This window comes from Rattus norvegicus, chromosome 4 (assembly GCF_021556685.1).
Source record: "Rattus norvegicus strain SHRSP/BbbUtx chromosome 4, alternate assembly SHRSP_T2T, whole genome shotgun sequence".
Classification (NCBI taxonomy): Eukaryota; Metazoa; Chordata; class Mammalia; order Rodentia; family Muridae; genus Rattus; species Rattus norvegicus.
Window position 1 is genome coordinate 82,121,737 of NC_141537.1, and position 21,957 is coordinate 82,143,693.

Sequence of the window (21,957 nt, forward strand, 5' to 3'; positions counted from 1 at the left end):
GCAACTCAGTCACACCGTAATCCTAACCTCCCTGCCGCCCCTCCCCCCACTTCCAGCTCCCACCCCTACCCCTAACCAGTCCATCGGTGACATCACATTCCCAGTGATCAAGGAGCAGCTCCCAGGAATTCTGCTCAGCTCCTCTCAGTCCAGCAGCACCCAGGGAAGACTTCCTAACTCTGCTCCCCACCAACAGCGTACAATTTGGATTTCTGCAGCATTGAGGCATTTTCTAATTTGGATTCATCTTTCCAGCATCATATCACCAAACCCCCACACATACCTGATTGCTAACCAAGTGAAAAACATTCATGCCTCTGCTACTTCAGTCTAAACACTAAACCGTCAGCGCCTCCGCCCCCATCTTGTTTCCGTTACATGCAAATCTAATTCTGGTGCTCAGCTCGGTTGCTGTTTCCAGAGTTAACCTCCTGCAATCGAATCTAGAGGGTTTCTTCCCACTGCACCTTCTAGGAATAATGTGTTTGTTAGAATGCATTATTTAGATCCTAAAGCTATGTTCACCCCTGTGATCTAGACGACCCGGGAGGCTGAGGCAGGAAGAGCCCAAGGTTGATTCTACCCTGGGCTACATAGAGAGACACTGTCTCAATCGAAATGATGGGCCGGGGAGATGGCACAGCAGTTAAGAGCACTGACTGCTCACCGGAAGACCCAGGTTTAGTTCCCAGCACCCACGTGGTGACTCAAAACCATGTATATCATCTAGGAACTAATACCCTCTTCTGGCCTCTCCAGGAACTGCATGCACAGGGTACACTGGCGTGCATGCAGGCAAAACACTCATACACATAAAAAATAAATCTTTTTAAACTTTTTAAGAAATGAAATGAGAAAAAAGAAAAAGGGAGATTAAGGAGAAAAGAGAAAATGAAAGTAAAGAGTTCTCACTGTGCGTGAGACACTTTGCTGGATAAGAATTAATTCAGTCATCATCATAATTATTTCATCCTAGTATAAGCCCTCCACAAACTAAGTTATCCATTTTCACACAACCAAGTTCAGGTCCTTTGGCTGCAAAGATTATACTCTGTGAAAGCGTTCTGTCCAACACTAATAGTGTCTACATTTGCCTCCGTCTAAACCGGTGGTTCTCAACCTTCCTGATGCCGCAACCCTTTAATACAGTTCCTCATGTTGTGGTGACCTCCACGCATAATTTGTTTTTGCTACTTCATACCTGTAATATTTACTACTGTTATGAACTGTAATGTAAATATCTATGTTTTCCAGTGGTCTTAGGCGACCCCTGTGAAAAGGTCGTTCGACCCTCAAAAGGGTCAAGGCACACAGGTTGAGAACCACTGATCTAAACAATATAAGCTCTGAGACGTAAGGGTTCAGTTTTGAAAGGCTGTCACCCATGCCCTCTAGTTTTGTACACAAAAGCCGCTCACTCAGAGTCTCTAAATAGATTCTAATAAAGAGAAAAGAGGATGTGGAAGCCTGCTAGCCCTCATTATAGTTTCCTTTCTGAACAGCCACTTTCCCGACTCATCGGTACAGATTACAGCCTACCTATAACCCACAAAGAACAAACTGTGGCTCTCACAGAGCTCAGAGACCCTTGTTAGCGGCTCGGTCCTAAGGAGCGATGCTGTGGAAATACCGCATGATGAGCAGGCTAACAGGGGGCTTAACACTTACAACTCGGCTAGAAATATGACAGCACGTTAAGCTCAGCTGCAGCTGGTGACAGCTTTGTCTAAACTACAAGCGTCCCGGCCCTGCAAGCATCGCTACCATAATATTTATTGAGTAATAACAATTGCTAACTGCAATTCAGGCTGTTGAATTGGACATCATCTCTACCCAGGAGAATTGTGATTGAAATTGCTTGGCTCTACAGAAACGTAAAGAGAAAGAAGTGCTCTTCCTCTGTTCTTCTTACTCCTACCCCCACATGCACTCCATAAACGATGCAGTATGTCCTCAGCGACACTGAATTAGGTGCTCAGCAAAGCTGTATTAACTTCATCTCATGCCGAGATGATGGTGTCTGAGATGTGACTCCCCATATACGCTCCAAACGAGCTTCTCAGAGTGATTAATACCCAAATGTAGACTACGATGTGCAATCAAAGACGGCCAAAGCAGGCTCTGGGAAAAAAAAAACATGCAAGAACTGTAAAAATAAATGGTTCTCTCCTAATAGTGCCTCCCGCTCCCTTTCAGCCAATCTCTACTAAGCAGTCTGCTGACGACGAGCCAACTAATGCATCACGGCTCACGGCTAATTTTACTTTAAAGTAACCCATATATGTGGCTTAAGAAATAAAATATGACAAAATTCAGCCCCTAAGCCCACACTTCCCCAACACTCATTCCTGACTCCTTAAAGGTAATCACTGTCTTTGATTATTTTCTTTTGGTCTTTATAACCATTTTTTAAAATAGTGGGCATATGCTATTATTTCTTGACTTTTTTTTTCCTTTTTTTTTTTTTTTTTCGGAGCTGGGGACCGAACCCAGGGCCTTGTGCTTGCTAGGCAAGCGCTCTACCACTGAGCTAAATCCCCAATCCCCGACTTTTTTTAATTTTAAGAATTATTATTATTGACATTCTTTCTAAACACATACCTACTCCTTCCCTTCCTCTATCTATCCAACATAATTATACCATATGTTTAAGTTAAATCTGTAATCAAAGTTTATATAATATTATTTATATGTCATCATGAAGTGTATTATGATCATTTTGTTGAATGTATATTTCTGCTTAATTTACTATTACACCTGTCATCAATTCATTCTGTTCATTAAAACTCCTCACTACAAGGAAAAGAAAGCCCTCACGTGATCTACCAATATAATTTTTCCTCGGAGACTCCCTGTGCTATGACAATGCAGACTGTTGCTTTCTAGGTTCTCAGTCTACCGTTGTGGGGCTTCCCTCCATCCTGGGAGATCCTTGCCTCTCTCACACTAGGCCTTTATCTCTGTCAGTCTATCTGTTATGACTTCCTCTTTCTTGTTTTACTCATTTCCCTAGTGGTGCTGGGGCAGGACCCAGGGCTCTACACAGGCTAGGAAAGACTTCATCTCTACTTCAGCCCCTACTCAGTCTTTAAGTTATTACATTTAGTGTGTGTGTGCAGTGTGTGTGTGAAGTGTGTGTGTGTGGTGTGTGTGCAGAGTGTGTGTGAAGTGTGTGTGTGCAGTGTGTATGTAGTGTGTGTGTAGTGTGTGTGTGTAGTGTGTGTGTGCAGAGTGTGTGTGTGCAGTGTGTATGTGTGCAGTGTGTGTGTGTGCAGTGTGTATGTAGTGTGTGTGTGTAGTGTGTGTGTGTAGTGTGTGTGTGCAGTGTGTGTGTAGTGTGTGTGTGCAGAGTGTGTGTGCAGTGTGTATGTGTGCAGTGTGTGTGTGTGCAGTGTGTATGTAGTGTGTGTGTAGTGTGTGTGTGTAGTGTGTGTGTGCAGTGTGTGTGTAGTGTGTGTGTGCAGAGTGTGTGTGCAGTGTGTATGTGTGCAGTGTGTGTGTGTGCAGTGTGTATGTAGTGTGTGTGTAGTGTGTGTGTGTAGTGTGTGTGTGTAGTGTGTGTGCGCAGTGTGTGTGTAGTGTGTGTGTGTAGTGTGTGTGTGCAGTGTGTATGTGTGCAGAGTGTGTGTGTGCAGTGTGTATGTAGTGTGTGTGTGCAGTGTGTGTGTGTGTAGTGTGTGTGTGCAGAGTGTGTGTGTGCAGTGTGTATGTGTGCAGTGTGTGTGTGTGCAGTGTGTGTGTGTGTAGTGTGTGTGTGTGTAGTGTGTGTGCAGTGTGTGTGTAGTGTGTGTAGTGTGTGTGTGCAGTGTGTGTGTAGTATGTGTGTGTAGTGTGTGTGTGCAGAGTGTGTGTGCAGTGTGTGTGTGCAGTGTGTGTGTAGTGTGTGTGTGCAGAGTGTGTGTGCAGTGTGTGTAGTGTGTGTGTAGTGTGTGTGTGCAGAGTGTGTGTGTGCAGTGTGTATGTGTGCAGTGTGTGTGTGTGCAGTGTGTGTGTAGTGTGTGTGTGCAGTGTGTGTGTAGTGTGTGTGTGTAGTGTGTGTGTGTAGTGTGTGTGTGCAGTGTGTGTGTAGTGTGTGTGTAGTGTGTGTGTGTAGTGTGTGTGTGCAGTGTGTATGTGTGCAGTGTGTGTGTGCAGTGTGTGTGTAGTGTGTGTGTGTAGTGTGTGTGTGTAGTGTGTGTGTGCAGTGTGTATGTGTGCAGTGTGTGTGTGTGCAGTGTGTATGTAGTGTGTGTGCAGTGTGTGTGTGTAGTGTGTGTGTGCAGAGTGTGTGTGTGCAGAGTGTGTGTGCAGTGAGTATGTGTGCAGTGTGTGTGTGTGCAGTGTGTATGTATGCATGTGTGTGCATGTGCGTATACGTGTGAAAGTCAGTGGACATTTTGTGAGAGTTAGTTCTCTCCCTCCACCATGTGGGTCCTAGGGATTGAACTCAGGTTCTCAGGATGGGTGGCAAGCCCCTCTGCCTGCTGAGCCATCTTACCTACTCACTTCTTCACTTTAGTAGACCATGCCCCTTCCGTGCGACTATGGGAGCAGTAACACCCAAGATCACCTATACTCAAGACAGAGGATTGGGGTTGGGGATTTAGCCCAGTGGTAGAGCGCTTGCCTAGCAAGCGCAAGGCCCTGGGTTCTGTCCCCAGCTCCGAAAAAAAGAAAAAAAAAAAGACACAGGATTTTAATTTGGTGTTTTCTCTGAAGTTTTGCAGCGTTTCTGCATTACTTCACAGTGTTTGGTATTCAGCAGAGAGGAAAACTGAGGGCCAGGGTAGTCGGTGGCAGATCAGGCCTCATGCCCAAAATTTTATTCTCCTATCATAGCTAGTCTCTATGTAATAAAGTAGGGAAGGCTAAAATGGGACTGGTTCTAGCAGTGTCTGCAATCTGATAAGGGTGGTTGGTAGACCTAAAGGGAGTTGAAGAATCCTGTAGGAAATCTAACAGTGATACATGACCAGAGCACTGGGCAGGACGTCCCAGGGAAGGGCCAAACTGCTCTTCTATTTCCATACAGAGTATGGAGTTGAAAACATGTCCTAAAGAGTTTTAGATTCTAGAAACTGGGTGTTAGGACCTAACTCTTTCTGGATCACTCATTACTGTTCATCTTGCCAGAAGATGCAAAGACCGTCTTTGTTCCAGATTGTCTTATGAAAGAGACATGTGTCACAAACAACCATGGAAGGTGCAAATACTATCTGGCTGGAGATCGAAGAGAGGCTAGCTTTAGCCCAGGAACACAGAGACATTGCCTCATGGAGCAGACATATGCTATATGCGTTTCAAATGGTTCTGGGGTCTGGGAGTGGGGTCTCTAAACTCAGGATTCCTCACCTGTAATACTCTACACTGAAGGTGCAAATGCTGCCTGGTGGATTCAGTCTGGGTGTTTGATTCAGTTCAGTTGATCAATGTGTCAGAGTTTTTTGTGTCAATGCCATACTGTTTTTGTTACTATAGCTTTGTATCACAATTTGAAATTGTGGATTGTGCCACCTCCTAAAGTTCTTTTATTATTTAAGATTATTTTTGCTCCCCTGGGTTTCTGTGCTTCCATACAAAGCTGTAAACTGTTCTTCCTGTGAAGACCTCGGTTGGAATTTTGATGAGGATTGCATTGCAAGCACCCTTTAAAACCCACAAAGTAACTGAGCCTTCAAACAGGATGGGATAGTTTTAAGAAGTTTGTATTGAGCTATTTCCTTCCAAAATTATTCTGCTATAGCAACCACCTAAGAAAACCATAGGAAGGTTCTGGAATGTACCCAAATGGAATTGTGAGGAGTTTATGCTAGAGATGTAATAAAGGCGAAAGATCACAAGCCTCAAGGTCAGGGAGCTGTTATCCAAATCCCCACTCTTTCTGACCAGCCAGAAAGCAGAGGACGATACTTTCTAATCCCTCAGCTCCATTTCCTTGTCTGAAAGCTGGCTGTCATGATACCCAACAACACTGTCTTGAAGATCACACCTTAGCATTTTGCGCAACGCACTGCTCACATAAAGAATTCCTAATAAACAGCTGTTGAGCCTAAATTGCAGAGGATGGCTGGCCCAGGATCGGCTGCATCAGTTATATGTTTTGTACAGAGGAGGGCTGGTCCAGCATCGGCTGCATCGGTTACGTGTTTTGTTACTATAACAAGACATTCTGGCAAAAGGCACTTACAGAAGGAAGGTCTTATTTGGGCTCACAGTTCCAACATGGCCTGGACATCACAGCAGCAGGAGCACGGGGTAGGTGGCCATGTTACCAACACTCAGGAGACAGAGGAAGATGAATGCAGTAGGCTTGCTTTCTCTTTTCCACTCAGCCCTCCTACCTGCAATGCTTACCACAATGAAGGTGAGTGGTCCCTGTAGAGAATGTCCCACAGGCATATGCAGAGGCTCAGCTCCTAGGTGATTCTAGGTCCTGTCAAGTAGACGATAAATATTAACGATCACACATAGACCTTTCATATTAAAATGATTCAGACTCTTCAGACCCATTAAAACCTTGGGATCTACCCTGGAGGTGGCCCATGATTTCAATCCCAGCACTCAGGAAGCAGAAGCAGACAGATCTCTGTGAGTTCAAGGTCAGCCTGGTCTACGTAGTGAGTTCCAGGGCAGATAGAGCTACATAATAGAGAGAACCTGTCTCAAGAAAATGAATAAATAAATAAATAAATAACTCACTCTGCCCTTGGTATCTGAGCTAGAGATATGAATACTAGCTGCTCTTCCTGAGGATCTGGGCTCAGTTTACAGCACCCATAAAGTGGCTCAGAACTGTCTACAAACTGTCTACAACTCCAGTTTCAAGGCTTGAACATTCTTTTCTGGCATCTGAGGGCTCTACACATTTCTGTGGCACACTGACATGCATGCAGGCAAATTACTCATACACATAAATAATAATAACAGTGATGATGGTGATGATGATAAGTGTAAAGCCTTGATATTTCTGTCTATATGAAATGAGAAAATCTTTGCCCTTATGGCGTATAAAATGTTCAGCATCTTTAATGAAAAGGCTTCAGCTGATTCTAGACAAAACAAGACTCAGGGACTTAGCCAGGGTTAACCTCACTTCTTAGATTATTAAATGAAAATGAAGGTAGAAAATAAATGTGATCCCTACTCCCATCCTTGAATCTCTGAGTTATTCTGTTGGAAAGAAAACAAATGGTTTCTACCTCCAAACTTGGGGGTGAGCGCTATGGAGAGCCACTGTGATAATAGTGCATAAAACAAACTGGTGGGAGACAGGGGTGACACAAGAAAGATAATTAGGGAGCAATGGAATGTTCTAGACTTGGGCATCAGATGTTTAAGTAGTTGTGTTAGTGATGACTTTATACAGTTACAAACAACCCTCTTACTGTGTTTCAACTTCATAGACAATGAGCAGCCACCCTTCAGTGACAGTGTGTTTTCTGTACATTTGTTGCAGTGAGCGATTCACAAATTACTTCAAGTATTCAGTTTTTGTTTTTTATTTTTTGTATGTAGTTCTTAGCAACAAGAATATATGAATATATCTCAATTTAAAACAAAAGTTGTTTCTTATGATAAAAAAAAAACAAGCTCTATGGTCTTTAATACCAAGGGTTTGGGAGCACCGCTTTCCCCTCAGAAAGTTCCTATAAAGAAGAAAGCTACAATAAAGTTAGTATGTAACAAAACTCACACTCAAGGGCATCTAGTTTAGAGCTAAAACAAAACTTTTGCGTGGGATTATTTATTCCGATGGAAACTCTTCAGATGAAGAGGAGAAGAAACAATCTTGTAGCAGCAAGATAGGAATTTGAGAGTTTGGCAAACACAAATTGAGACTTTGGCTTAAGCGTTTGGTTTATGAGGGTAAGTTTTTAAATGTGATTAAAACAGGAAATGATGATGGTCCTATTACAGCTCCGCCTGGATGACGTCCTATTACAGCTCTGCCTGGATGATGTCCCATTACAGGTCAGGCTCTCTCATTGCGGGGGCTGTGGCTGGCGACCCAGTGATGAGGGGCAGGAGCAATCACCTCATTATCTGTATTCCATTTGTGACTAGAAACTCATCCACTCAACAGCTCTGTGGCTCTCAGCAATAGGGTCGTATAGGTTTGCTGTCTCAGGGGCTGTTAAGACATATTAGGTGGACATTACCGGGCTCGTGCGGTGGTTTGCCCCTTTTCATTTTTCTCTTTGCTGACCAAAAGAAATTACAAACCATTATGTGCAACTGTGCCATCATTACAGATTTATGAGCGAAATAAATGACTCCTTTGATGGATATAAGAACGCAGAAGCTCTAAGATGATGATTTCCATAAAATATAATTCCATTTCCCACTCTCCACATGGGTCTCTCTTAAATTCTCACCTTCTCTGGACCTACTAATCCCAATGTAGGGAAAACATTTTTTTTCTTTTTAATTTTTGTGCGACCATATTAAAATATTTTCTTACTGTTATTTTTAATTATGCATCTGTACATAGGGCAAGTAGACGTGCACATGAATGCAGGGGCCCACAGAGCCTTAAGGCGTCCCCCTGGAGCTGGAGATGCAGGTGGTTGTGATCCTCCTGAAGTGGGTGCTGGGAACTAACCCAGGTCCTCTGGAAGAGCAGCCAGAGCGCCTAACCACTGAGGCAGCTCCCGGTGCTTGTCTATTCTTTTAATTTATAACTATATTAAACATTTATCCTATGGGCAATGTAGGTCTTGTGGGAAATGCCATAACAGTAAACAAAGGGTGTTTTTTAAAAGGTTGTTCTCCAAAGGGGTGCTCCCCAAGAATGACAGCTTCAGCTCGGCATGGGGAGAGCTGCTAATCATTTTATTTTTTTATATGATTCTCAAATAGAAACTAGGAAGAGTTAAACTTTTCATCAGACCCAAAGAAAATAAGTTTAGCGACACATTGAGTAACTATTGTGCCAAACGCATGGTAATATTAGTAAATCTCCACAGCCTTGACCATGTAGCATAACGAGAGATAAGACAACCAGTCACGCGGCTTATAAAGCCTCAGTAGTGTAATTGATGATGGGTTACATGGAAGAGAGGAAGAAAGGATGGAGGTGGATTTCGAAGTTCGGCCCGCAGAGTAGGGAAGCACTCTGTCCACACTGTGACTCTGTAGCATGTGAATCACCCTGGACTTGGCTGCAGGTGATGGCAGACAGACAGCTACTGCTCCACCAATGGTTAGACACTCACTGCAAGTGTGTGGAGTCAAGAATTTTTTTATGAGGAAAAACAAGCCACTGGTTCCCCCAAAACCATTAGAATAAATATTTTCATAATACACAAAGTTGTGGACAGTGTGTTATTCAGGAAACCCTCACTGATACAGAAATGTTATCAGGAGCGTGGTGGTTTGAATGAGAATGGCTCAGATATTTGTTCACAGTTGGTGGGCTATTTGGTAAGAATTAGGAGGTGTCACTGGAGGTGGACTTCAAGGTTTAAAATAGTCCATGCCAGGCCTAGTCTTGAAAAGCTCTCAGGGAGAACTTTCCCTCGGGATGGAGACCCTCTAACTCCAAAGACCAGACCGAGACACCACAGGATGCAATCAGCAAGAGGATTTGGTTTATTGTCGGGATACACAGGCACAGGCACCTGCGGGCGCTACAGTCACTCGGGGGACTGGCGCGCCCCACGGAACCAAGGATGGGCTTTTATAGGATTTTGGGGAGCAGAAGCAAGCATACAGAAGCAGATGCATGGTTACAGGGATATAATTGGTGGATTCTAATGTGGCAAGGGTTCAGCCCGGGGGCAAGTTTCCTAGCTACCTTCCTGAAACATAACGGCTGACTCGGCCCCCCAATGGTTCAGCCCGGGGGCAAGTTTCTTAGCTACCTTCTTGGAACATAACGACTGACTCGGCCCCCCACCAGGGTGTGGGACCTCTCCCGGGGCTTTTTTTCATTGTCAGGTGCTCAACCGAAGTCGTCCTGTTGCCAGGCCTTCAACCAAACACATCCTGCTTGGCAGCTGCTGTGTACTCAGTGTTCTAACCTTTCCCTGAACCAGTCATCTTAAGTACAGCCTTGCAAAATGGCGTTACTGCTGCTAAGCTGGGGTCTTTCAGTCTGTCTGTCTGTCTGTCTGTCTGTCTGTCTGTCTGTCTGTCTCTGCTTCCTACTTGTTATTAGATGTAAGCTCTCAGCTCTTCTCCAGTGCTATGCCTTCCTGTTACGCCTCCTTCTGCTATGAAGTCATTGATTCACCCTCTGAAGCTATAAAAGCAAATCCCCAATTAAAACCTTTTTTTTTTATAAGTTGCCTTGGTGTTCTGTCATGGCCATAGTTTTCTTTGATTACTTTTGTAACTAAGACAAGGAATATTCTGCTAACAACATCAGCTCGTGAATAAATGGTGAACAGAGACTGGGAAGGAAACTGGAAAGTTACCACCCAAAGTTGGTAACGAAACTGCCTTAGTAGCTAGAAAAAATGACCCATGGTGACACGTAGTGGAGACACAGTTCCCAGCTGTGGGCTGTGATGGTTTGAAAGAAAAAACTTAATAATAAATGTATATAATCAGCTAAGGAAATTTCAAGCAACGTCTTGAAAAAGTAGTTGGTTTTTTTGTTTGTTTTGTTGTAGTTGATAAAGGAAGCAACAGAAACAGAATTAATTGAACTAAAGACAAAAGTACAATTTCCTTCAGATTCATAGATAGACCATTAATAAGGAGCCAGGACTTGAGATCTGGGAAAGCAAACGTAACTTTTTTCTGGCCTCTTTAGTCATTAAATGGATCTCAAAACAGAGCTGACTTCACAATGAAGCCCCACACCATGAGTTTGGTTGAAAGACCCTTTAAAAACCACTGTGGTGTTTCACAGCAGCCTGACATCAGCCCAAAGGTGAGAGCAGCCATCTCAAAAGGAGTTGGTGACATGGTCTTCACAACCTAAGACTCATTTTGTAAAGTCAGGCTTAAAGAACACTTTCTACTTGTTTTCCTTTGTTTTGAGAGTTCAGTTGATAAATCCCTGCCAGCTGGCACTGAAGCAAGGTGAAAGGACCAGCGTGGTTCAACTGGCAGAGCAGCCTAGCACGCGCAAGGCTCAGGGTCTGGTCCCCGGCACTGCATGAACCCAGCAGAGAGGTGCAAGCTGTAATCCAGCGTGGGGAAGGTTGAGCGGGAGGTTAAAAGGTCTAGGATAAAGCAGGCATGGTAGCATACTCCTTTAATCCCAATACTCAGGAGGCAGAGGCAGGAAGGTCACTATCAATTAGGGGTCAGTCACGTCTGTATTGCACTCTGAGATAACTGGGGCCATATTGTGAGACCTTGCCCCAAACAAACAAACAAACAAACAAACAAACAAGGTCAAGGTTATCCTCCACTACAGGCCAGCTTAGGCTACATGAGACTGTGTAACAAAGCAAAAGGAGTTAACAATTAGATTGCTTTGGGTTCTGGGCTTTCAACATGTTATAAGTAGGGTAAAAGTCCACCCTGTGGGATCAGATAAAGTGATGTGTACTGTGGACATGGACCCCAATGCCTCAGACCTATAGAAATGTCAGCCTTCCTTTGGTTCAAGTACAAGTGTTAAGAGATGCAGGGCAGCACTACCTAGTTACAATGGCTGGAGTGGAGACTCAGTGGATATCCATCCCAACACCCCATCATAAGCACCCCAACACCCCATCATAAGCTGAGTGCCTGCACTTATAGCCCCAGCAATATGGAGTGCAGAGAAAGAGGGATCCCTGGGCTTGATACTATAAAGAGTTGAAACAGGAGGATTCTTTGGGTCTTACTGGCTGCCAGCCTAGCTGGGAAAGACAAGCTCCGGGTTCAGAGAGACCCTTCATTGAATGAATAAGGGGATAAATAAAAGATGAGCCCCAATACTCTCTGGCCTCCAAGGACACCTGTAAGTGAGCACACTGCACATATAGCACACCTGAACATATATGTACACACACATATTTTTAAGCTGCCTAGTTATAAAGAAGCTCCGTTGGATTGAAAGGGGGGCATCTCAGAGGGTGGAGGAGAGAACACCGAGAATCATGAAGCCCTTTCCCACTTAGAAGAACTTCAGAGGGCAGTAAGTTTGCATTAAGACAGTCCTAGGAGGAACTCACCCTCATTAAGAAGCATGCCACCCGGGCAGGGGAGGAAGGCTAGCAACTGTACTCAACTAAACCTTAGAATTACCAGATGCCACCAACAGCTGCTCCTGCTGAGCCTTCTTTCAATGACAGGGTGTTGCAGTCCTTGTGTCATTACATCACTGTGGGGCCTGGGGTATGAAGGGAGGTGTGAAGGGGTTAAGGGAGTTATGCCTGGAAAGCTGTAGTTAAGGAACAGCGCCCACACCTGGCCTAGTTCTGAATCACAGAAGCCTGGTCTAGATCCTGTAACTCTAGCATAAAATGAGGAAAGTTTCTTGAAAGCAAGGACCATGGATGTATTACTGTCACTGCTGTGTCCCAAACACTAAGAACAATAGTAAACTCATTTTAGGCTCTTAATTGGGGATTAAATTCTTACATAGTGTGTGTGTGTGTGTGTGTGTGTGTGTGTGTGTGTGTGTGTGTGTTAATATATTATCAGACTGTGGTTTTCTATGTTTAACAAAAACAACATAATCTAGGCAAGAAGAGGGACTGGAGAAGGGGTCTGGGGACTTTGAGAGGATGAAGCTGAATCTTCCAGAGGTGGAGTGGCTTGTCCCTGACCACATCAAGTATCCCTTGTCCAATACATCCAACCCTTCTTCCCACTGCAGTTCCCGCCTTGCCACATCTTCTTTGGATGAAGAAATGTTCACTGAGTGCTCTGAGACAGAGCAAGAGGCCATGTTGGAGTCAGTGTCCTCCTGGAGCTAGTCTCCCTGTCCCCCAGAGGACACAAGGATGAGAACAAACCACTGCATAAGCAGAAAAAGCAGAAGGCCAGGTTTCAATGCTGGACCCTGAAATTCATGCTTCAGTCAGAATTGCTAGCTCTCACTGAATACACCAGGCTGGCCTTGAACTGGCAATCCTCCTGCTTCAGCTTCCTGAGTGCTGGGATTGCACCGCACCCGACACAAATCTTCATTTGCTCTTGGTCCCAGCTAGCCCAGAAATACTGGGACTGAATGATATGCAATTAGATGGAGAACCTAATGATTCCGGGAAGCCCCTTTTTCAAAATGGTCCCAAGTGAATCCCTGCCCAGCGAGTGACTAGTGGCATTGTCCTGTTCAAAGTCCTCATCGATAGCTTCAGAAAGGTAAATCCTACGGCTCGCTCAGAGAAACGAAAGGAGATCAAAGAACTCCTTCAAAGCTCCTACGAGGATGAGCTGTGACCTGAAACAGGAGGTTCCATTTCTGTTGTCTTCATACTCATAACGAGAGTGCTGGGATTGGCTATAAAATTATCGAGCACTTTCTACTTCATCCATTGACTATGTCTGTTTCCCCTAGGATATCCCACCAGCTAGCCACACACCGGATGGAGACTCTTTCCTTATGGCTTTTTTTCTTATTCGAGATTTATATCCACCATTAATTTGCGGAAGGAGTGACCCTTGACTTAATAGTTGGAAGACATAAAATTAAGTAAATTGAGCCTGCAATAAGGATGTCATTTTAGTCATTTTGCAATGTTCCATGTATCGTGTGAAATATGTGGTGGTGTTAGAACATGAATAGCTAGTTATTTTCCATTTCTATTTTTACACTAACAGGATGATAGAAACATTTCAGGATAAAGAGGGAAGGAAGACAATAACAAATAAGATATGTAGAAGTATCTGAATTGCGGATGGTTATTCTAGCTGGGATCTTTACAACTGTTATAGCCTAAGATGACAAGAAAAAGGCAATTGACTTGATTAGCTTTAAAACTGACGTTTTCCTGGCTAACTCTAACATTTGGCTACGTCTGCCTTTGAGGTTAGCAGCAAATGAATGAGTAAGGGTTTACTCTTGACATAATCTGATTAAGAATAAGGTTGTCTTTACAGCCAATAAGAGTATTCTCTCATATAATTACTGTGTGGTGCGTGTGTGTGTGTGTGTGTGTGTGTGTGTGTGTGTGTGTGTGTGTACCATTCTTCAGCATGTAGTCCATTTCATTAAAATGTGTAAGATCAGTCAGTGTGCACTCTTTGGTGCCTGCTGAGTGATTAATCAGCTTGGGAGCCTCAGTAGGATTAAGCCTTGGAATAAGCAAGGATTATTTATTTATTTATTTATTTATTTATTTATTTATTTATTTATTTATTTAACTTCAGTAATTCTGAAGGTCCTTCCTGGCTGCATTAAAACAACTTTTGTGTTGTGAACAGATAAACCTCCGTTAAATAAGAATAGACTATCCCTGGATTCTTTGAATCACCAAGACAGAAATGGTGGCTGTTTGGGAGTAAAGCAATGTAGAAGTTGCCCTGGCTTACCTCACTTCCTGTCTCTGATAAAAAACACTCTGACAACAGTACCTTAGGAAGGTTTGGCTTTGGCTTGTGTTGGGGAAATCACAGCCCGGAGCTTGAGGTTGCCGGTCTCATTGCATCTAAGGTCAAGAAGCAAAGAGAGGCTGGAACGATGGTCAGCAGGAAGGAGCACAGGCTGCTCTTCAAGAAGACCTACTTGATCCTGCCCCACTGTGGCAGCTCACAACTGGCTAACTCCAGCCCCAGAGGGTCCACTGCCCTCTTTTGGCTTCCATGGCCACCTGCACACAAGTGAGACACACTCACACAGAAGCACATACATAAATAATAAATCTAGAAGGTGTGCATTGTGATGAGTGATAATGCTCAGCTCATTTTCTCAGGGCTTAAAACTTATTTCTGTGCATATGTGTGTGCATTCATGTCTGTATGTTATGTGGGAGGGAGCGAGGAAGAGGGGGGTTCTTCCGTTCCCTCTTGTTAAAGTAATGTCTTCTTCGCTGTTTCTGCCTCTGTGTTATAGTCCAGCCTAGCTAGCTATTGAGCTTCCGGGTAGCCTTCTTGTCTCTGCCTCCCGTCTTTACGTCTCTCTGACGAACATAAGGAGTACAGATGCCAGCTACTCTGCCCAGCTTTTTACATAACTCCAAGAATCAAACTCAAACTCAGGTTGTCGTCAGGTTGGCTGAGTCATCTCCTAGCCCTACCTTCCCCATTTTAAGCAGCCCAGAATCCCGCCCTAGGGAATGATCCCACTTACAATTAAGATGGGTCATCCTACATCTACCAACATAGTCAAGATAATCTCTCACGGGTGTGTGTGAACTGGTCTCCTAGGTGACTAGGTGACTAACTATCTATTTACCTATCCATCCACTTTCTATCTATCTATCTATCTATCTATCTATCTATCTATCTATCTATCCAAGTTAACAATTATCACTACCACATCCCCTGATATTTTTTAGGCAATGCTCACTAATAAACAAAACAACTAACATTGTAAATTACCATATGCTATCTGAATATGTTGGTACGCACACACTAGGAAAAAGATCATCAGGAATTAGAGGAAAGCTTAAGGTCAGCCATGGTGGCACACACCTTTAATCCCAGCATGGGGAAAGCTTTTCTGAGTTCAAGATCAGCCTGGTCAACAAAGCAAGATCTAGGACAGCCAATCTTAAGCAGTGAAAGAAACCATCAAAACCAGAAAGCTGGGCAAGATGTAATGAGGAAACCATGTTCCAGCCTCAGCAAGCAACAGAACTTGGCAGCTTCAGATGTGTGGTCCTGGCTTTAGAGTCAAGGATACAGAAAAGGATTGTGGAGACTCCCTCCACCACTAAGGAAAGCTGATGAAGCCAGGAGTGTGTTGGGGCGTCTCTGCACTCCTAGAGAAGCCATTGTGTGAAACAGTGAAGGTGAAGCCTCGATTGCCTGGGAGACCCCACAATGTCGGAGATGCCAGAGCTGTGGGGCACCTGCTGATGTCCAGGTTGAGTCAGCTCGAAAGAAAGAAGTGTGTTGCAGTCACAAAGCCGAAAGGAACTGGAGATCTGAAGAGCGTTTCGACATCAGACATGGAGATCCAGAGTTTGGAGTTTGCCCAGCTGGCTTTTGGTTTTGCTTTGGTAGAATATTTCCTCACTATGCTCCCTTTGGAATGGTAACGCACTTCCTGTTGGAAATACGTGATCCGCTTTTGATTTTGATTTGACAGGAGATTACAGCTAAGAAACTGCATAAGTTTCAGAAGAGACTTTGGACTTTTGTAGAGTTGAGACTCTTACAGACTATGGGGACTTCTAAAGTTGGACTTAATACATGTCTGCATTATGATATGGCTATAAGGCTATAGGATCCAGGGAGTGGAATGTGCTGGTTTGAAAGAAAATAGCCCCTCTAGGCTCAAAGGGATGGTTGTATTAGGGGGCGTGGCTTATTGGACAGAGTGTGGTCTTGTTGGAGGAAGTAGGTCTCAGTCTTCCTTCCTGCTGCTTGCTGAGCTGGATGTAGAACTCTCAGCATTTTTAGCACCACGTCTGCCTGCAAGCCACCGTGTTTCTCACCATGATGACAATGAACCAAATCTGTGAAATGTAACCCAACCCCAATTAAAAAAAATTTTTTAAATAAAAATAAATAAATAAATAAAAATCATAATTGGAAAGGAATTTGCACCACATAGTACAACTTGAACATTTTAAAAGAGGAAACTAAAAATAAAAACTGGAGAAATTAAATGCTGTGTTCAATGCAAGAGAAGCTACTTAGGAGAGAGAAAGATGAGCAGGGCTCTGACTTCCACTCTCAGTCAATGCTTCTGCCCCGGTCATAACATGTTGAGAGAGAAGAGCCCTCTGGCATGTGAAGGAAGGCTGCTAAATCTGAAATCTCTGAGACTTTGTTTCAAACCCCCAGATCCGGCCCTTTCTCCAAAATCTGCAACACTAGCAAGACTGACCTTGGGCACAGTCATTGCAAAAGGCAACTTTCAAGTGTCCCAGAAAAGAGCTGCAGTGTGCCTCAGCCTCCATGAACTTCCCTCTGAAAGATGAGTGTAATAACTAAACTCTCTTCAGTAAATCTGATGAGATGGCTTAACCAGGAAGGACACTAACCACTAAGCCTGCCGACCTGAGTGTGATCCCCAGGAACCACGTAGTGAAAGAAGAGTACCAATTCCTTAAAGTTGCCCTCTGACTTCCACACATGTGCCACAACCTACATGGGTCCACATGTGTCCTCATGTATGGGGGCACACATGCACACTAAGTAAATAAGTATAATAAAAAAACATTTTAAAAGGATAACTTAAAAACACTTTAAGTAGCATGGCCTTGGATGTGTATGACATCACTCATGGGTATTCTGATCTAATATGCACTGAGATATCATTTCCTGAAACATCATTTCAGTTTTCTTTGTATTGGGGCACGTGATTGTAATTTTGGGCCACATATTATGTGGGTCTGGCCAGCGACAAAGAATCATGCCACTGCTGCTTCAACTACTACTAACTCCCTCTCTCTGCAGCTGTGTTTCCGCTGTGCGTGTCGCACCCCGTGACACGGAGTGTGTGGTAATGAGTTATGAGTGTGGCCGTTTCGAGTGGAAACTGATGTGGCCTTGTGCCTCGTGTGCTGCTGAATTATTACACAGATCTGAGTGGCCAAGAAGTCTGTGATCAGAGGGGAGAAAAAGAATTTGAAGGCATAAAACATGTTCTTGGCATTAGCCGGGAATAGTGGACATTCATAACCCACACATGCCCAGGCTATAAATTTGTAGGGCTGCATTAATATGGCAGTAAAAGTCACTCTTCTGAAAGCTGCACTTGTAAAATATTTATAAATTCACATGGCTGCTTCTAGCAAATAACTCCATGTCAACTCCATCTCTCCACTCCCCGAATGCTGGAGACGGCGTCTCGTGTAATTCACAATGTATATATAAAAAAAATTATTTTGGAAAAATAAAGATGAAGACACTCTGTTCTAGGGGACTGTATCTGCTCGTCCAGTGGTCTGAGGTTAGTGTTTGGTCTCCTGAGACTCTTTTCTCATCAAGGCCTTTTCTCTGAATAAATTTTCATTTCATCGGATTTATCTAGTTCCCAAAATACCAAAGCATGTCCTGTGGGGTTGTCTTTAAAATCCCACATTAATATGTACAACAGAGTGGAGCACTTCAGCCCCGAGGTCAATACGTATCAATGTCATGTGGTACAGGAATTGTCTATGGCTGTCCATCTCCCTACAGTGTTCAAAGGATACACCCTATAGGGTACTCAGACAGACCTGTCCAAATTGTTTCTTCTTAGAGAAAAATAAAAGTAGGAAGACACCAGTTTACGTTTTCTTTTCTTTTTGGAGGTGGGTGCAGCTCTCTTGATGGTATTCAGGAGAGTAAGGAGGACTCCCCATGCGCCTCCTGTTATTATGGGGGTCTGGGATGGAAACTGTGAGGTGGGACTCCTCAGCAACTGAGGGCCTCTCTCTTGCCCTCAGTGTCCTTGCTGGGGTGGGTGGTCCAGGCTTTCTTCCTTCTTGGAGGCCATGTAGGCCATGAAGTCCACCACCCTGTTGCTGTAGCCGTATTTGTTGTCATACCAAGAAATGAGCTCTACAAAGTTGTCACTGAGAGCAATGCCAGCCCCAGCATCAAAGGTGGAAGAGTGGAAGTTGCTGTTGGAGTCACAGGAGACAACCTGGTCCTCAGTGTAGCCCAGGATGCCCTTTAGTGGGCCCTCCGATGCCTGCTTCACCACCTTCTTGATGTCATCATACTTGTCAGGTTTCCCCAGGAGTCATGTCAGAACCACAACAGATACATTGCGGGTAGGAACATGGAGGGCCATGTCAGAGAGCTTCCCATTCAGATTACATTTTCACCCAGAAGTGTGCTGTCTACTGTCACTGCTACCGGTCCCTTAATTCTAGGGCAGTGCTTGTCAACCTTCTAATACTGTGACCCTTTAATAGTTCCCTCATGTTGTGTTAACCCCAACCATAACGTTATTTTCATTGCTACTTCATAACTGTGGTTTTGCTACTGTTATGAATAATAGTGTAAATATCTGTCATTGCAGGATATCTGATATGCAACCCCTGTGAAAATGTGCTTCAACCTCAAAGGGATTCCAACCCACGTGATGAGAACCACTGGTCTAGATGGAAGGGAACTCCATAAAATTGCCTTAAAATTGTATTAGACTTATTTATTTATTTATTTATTTATTTATTTATTTATTTATTTATTTATTATGACGTATATTGTCTGGGTATGGAGGTCAGAGAACAATTCACAGAAGTTGATTATCTCCTTCCATCATATAGGTCCGGAGAATCAAACTCCAGTTGTCAGCCTTGGACATAAGTGCCTTTACTTGCTGACCCATTTCACCAGCCCCAAAGTCAGTTCTTACAATGGACTGAGTACTTAAGAACAAAATGTGTGAACGTATTTATTTTGTGACATCTTTTTCTCCAAGGCATGGGTCCAACCCAGAGTCTCACACTTGCATGCTAAGAAGCCACACTACATCTAAGATGTATCCCTAGAATAAACAGATGTATTTTGTTGCTTCCTACTCATGGCTCCAGTATTGTGACTGCCCTTCAAACTATCTGGCACTTTTTACTTCATCAATGACGACGTCTGTACTTTCCCACAGGAAATCCCACTCGTTGGTCACACATTGGGTGGAAACTCTTTCCTTATGCTTTTTTAAATTCTAAGAGTGTTAGACAGGGTTTCTCTATATAGTCCTGAGTGTCCTGGAACTCTTATATAGATCAGGCTGGCCCCAAACTGCAAGATCTGCCTGCCTCTGCCTCTGCCTCTCTGCCTCTCTGCCTCTCTGCCTCTCTGCCTCTCTGCCTCTCTGCCTCTCTGCCTCTCTGCCTCTCTGCCTCTCTGCCCCTCTGCCTCTGCCTCTGCCTCTGCCTCTGCCTCTGCCTCTGCCTCTGCCTCTGCCTCTGCCTCTGCCTCTGCCTCTGCCTCTGCCTCTGCCTCTGCCTCTGCCTCTGCCTCTGCCTCTGCCTCTGCCTCTGCCTCTAAGTGCTGGGATTATAGGCATGCACCGCCACCACCCAGCGCTGTTGGCGTATTTTTTTTCTTGCTATTGTTGTAGTTAGGCTTCTGTTGCTGTGATCAAACACTGGTCAAAGCAACTTGTGAAGGACAGGGTTTATTTCATCTCACAATTCCAGAAGGAAGAGTTTATTTTAGCTTACTTCTTCTCCAGAAATACTAGTGAGACACACCCATGTGCGCACACACACACACACACACACACACACACACACACACACAGGGTTTTACATCCAAACTCAGAAATTCATATAACACAACCATTCCACAGACCACTAGAGAGGGATGGGGTAAGGAATGCAGATCGGGAAACTTAGTTCTTTTTTTTTTTTTTTTTTTTTTTTTTTGTGGCCAAACCAGAAGCAATAATTCCGTGCATGGTATAGATTCCAACATTTAACCTCGAAACACATCAGGTTGTCAGGAGACACATTTTAAAAGGCTGTTGAATGGATGCATTTCTGATCAATTATTTAGCATTCAGTGAACAATGTCTTTAACAGTAGTTTTGCAAAGGTCAAAGCTATCTTTCATATGACTCTTTTCACACTGTTCCCTTAATAAATATTGAAGATATCCTTATTAAGTAGCGATTTTTATGAGTAGTTGTACCAACTGAGCCCCGACAGGCTGGTTTCTGTATCTGATCTGACAAACTAGGAAATGGTCTCCCTCCTGAGAGAACACCACAGTTCATAAGGCAGAGTGTGTGTGTGCCTGCATAGCCTGTCCGGGACTACAACTAAGAAGCCGCAATGTCTAGTTTGCACAGAAGCCTCCACTGTGCAAACTAGCCACCTCACACACTGTGCCAGTCCCCCCAAAAAGCATGAGCCTGAGAGACCACAAAAGGGGGGACTATAAATGGGTTAACATGAAACTAAAGTCAAGTCTACACTGTTTGATGATTGAGCTTTCTCCATTCACAGAGCCTGAAATTAAGCATTTCACCTGATAAAGGACACTGACACTACACCTAGTGTCCATCCCCGAAGAACAGAGAACTGGCCAATGAAGCCTGAAGCTGAGTAAGGAAGAGTATTACTGCGGAGTAAAAGTATCAAAGTGGAGCAGGTGGAGTACACCTGTGATCCCACCACTTGGGAGGATCAGGAGTGCAACGTCATGCTTAACTACACAGAAAGTTCAAGACCATCCAGAGCTACATGAGACTATCTAAAAAATGCCAAAACCAAAAGTAAACAAAAAACAGTAGCAATAGAAATAAATATGCTGTCTAGTTGTATTAATTAATTTATCAAAGGCTATTCTGGTGATCATGGACGCAACCACACATACATACATTGTTTGTTTTTTAAAGAAATTGTTATGTAAGATTTCCTACAGTACAAGGGAATACTGTGTTCAGCAGAACATTCCTCTTTGACATGTTTATGACAGAAAGATCCAGAATCATCTGTCCACATAACGTCCAATAGCTACTGTTTTCCTTTATAAACAGAAGGGGGTGGAGGGTTAGTTTATGGAATCCAGAAATTTTTTTTCTTGGCATAATAGATGAAAAGTCTCCAACAAAAAGCTGGGGACTCTGGGCTGAAGACCCACACCCTTGCCTGGGCCCTAGTGGCTGGAAAAGCCTGAGCCTGTCAGCCTTACTCCAGAACTTTCTTCTGGGCAACATCTGGGGTGAATTAAGTTTCTGTTCAGTCCCAGAGCCGGCTACAGATGTAGAGGTGTGAGCGTGCTTCCCAAGAGCTGTAGATTACATGGTCATGCTATGGACCACTTTTATTAGAAGTTCAAGCACCACATTTCCAGAGCTATGAAGGATGACAGCGAAGAAGAAAGCCTTTAGAGCTTAAGTTACAACCACATCTAATGAGCACAGAGGTGTTCCTCGCTTACAGGGGTATTGCTTTTCAACTCCTGTAGCTTGAACGAAGCCAGCGATCATAACAGTAAATATGGGTTGCGAAGGTATCCCAGGAGGTATCATTAGTT

At 43.9% G+C, this 21,957-nt stretch overlaps 1 long non-coding RNA gene across 4 annotated transcripts in view; it reads left to right on the forward strand.

Moving 5' to 3' along the window:
- The window catches only part of LOC102550087 (uncharacterized), a 42,288-nt gene extending 21,043 nt beyond the window's left edge, over positions 1-21,245 (forward strand). For all 4 annotated transcript variants that reach the window (XR_015686575.1, XR_015686576.1, XR_015686577.1 and 1 more), the window contains one exon: positions 20,925-21,245. This is a non-coding gene — a long non-coding RNA (uncharacterized LOC102550087). The remainder of the gene's footprint in view (positions 1-20,924) is intronic.
- The last annotated feature ends 712 nt before the right edge of the window (positions 21,246-21,957 follow it).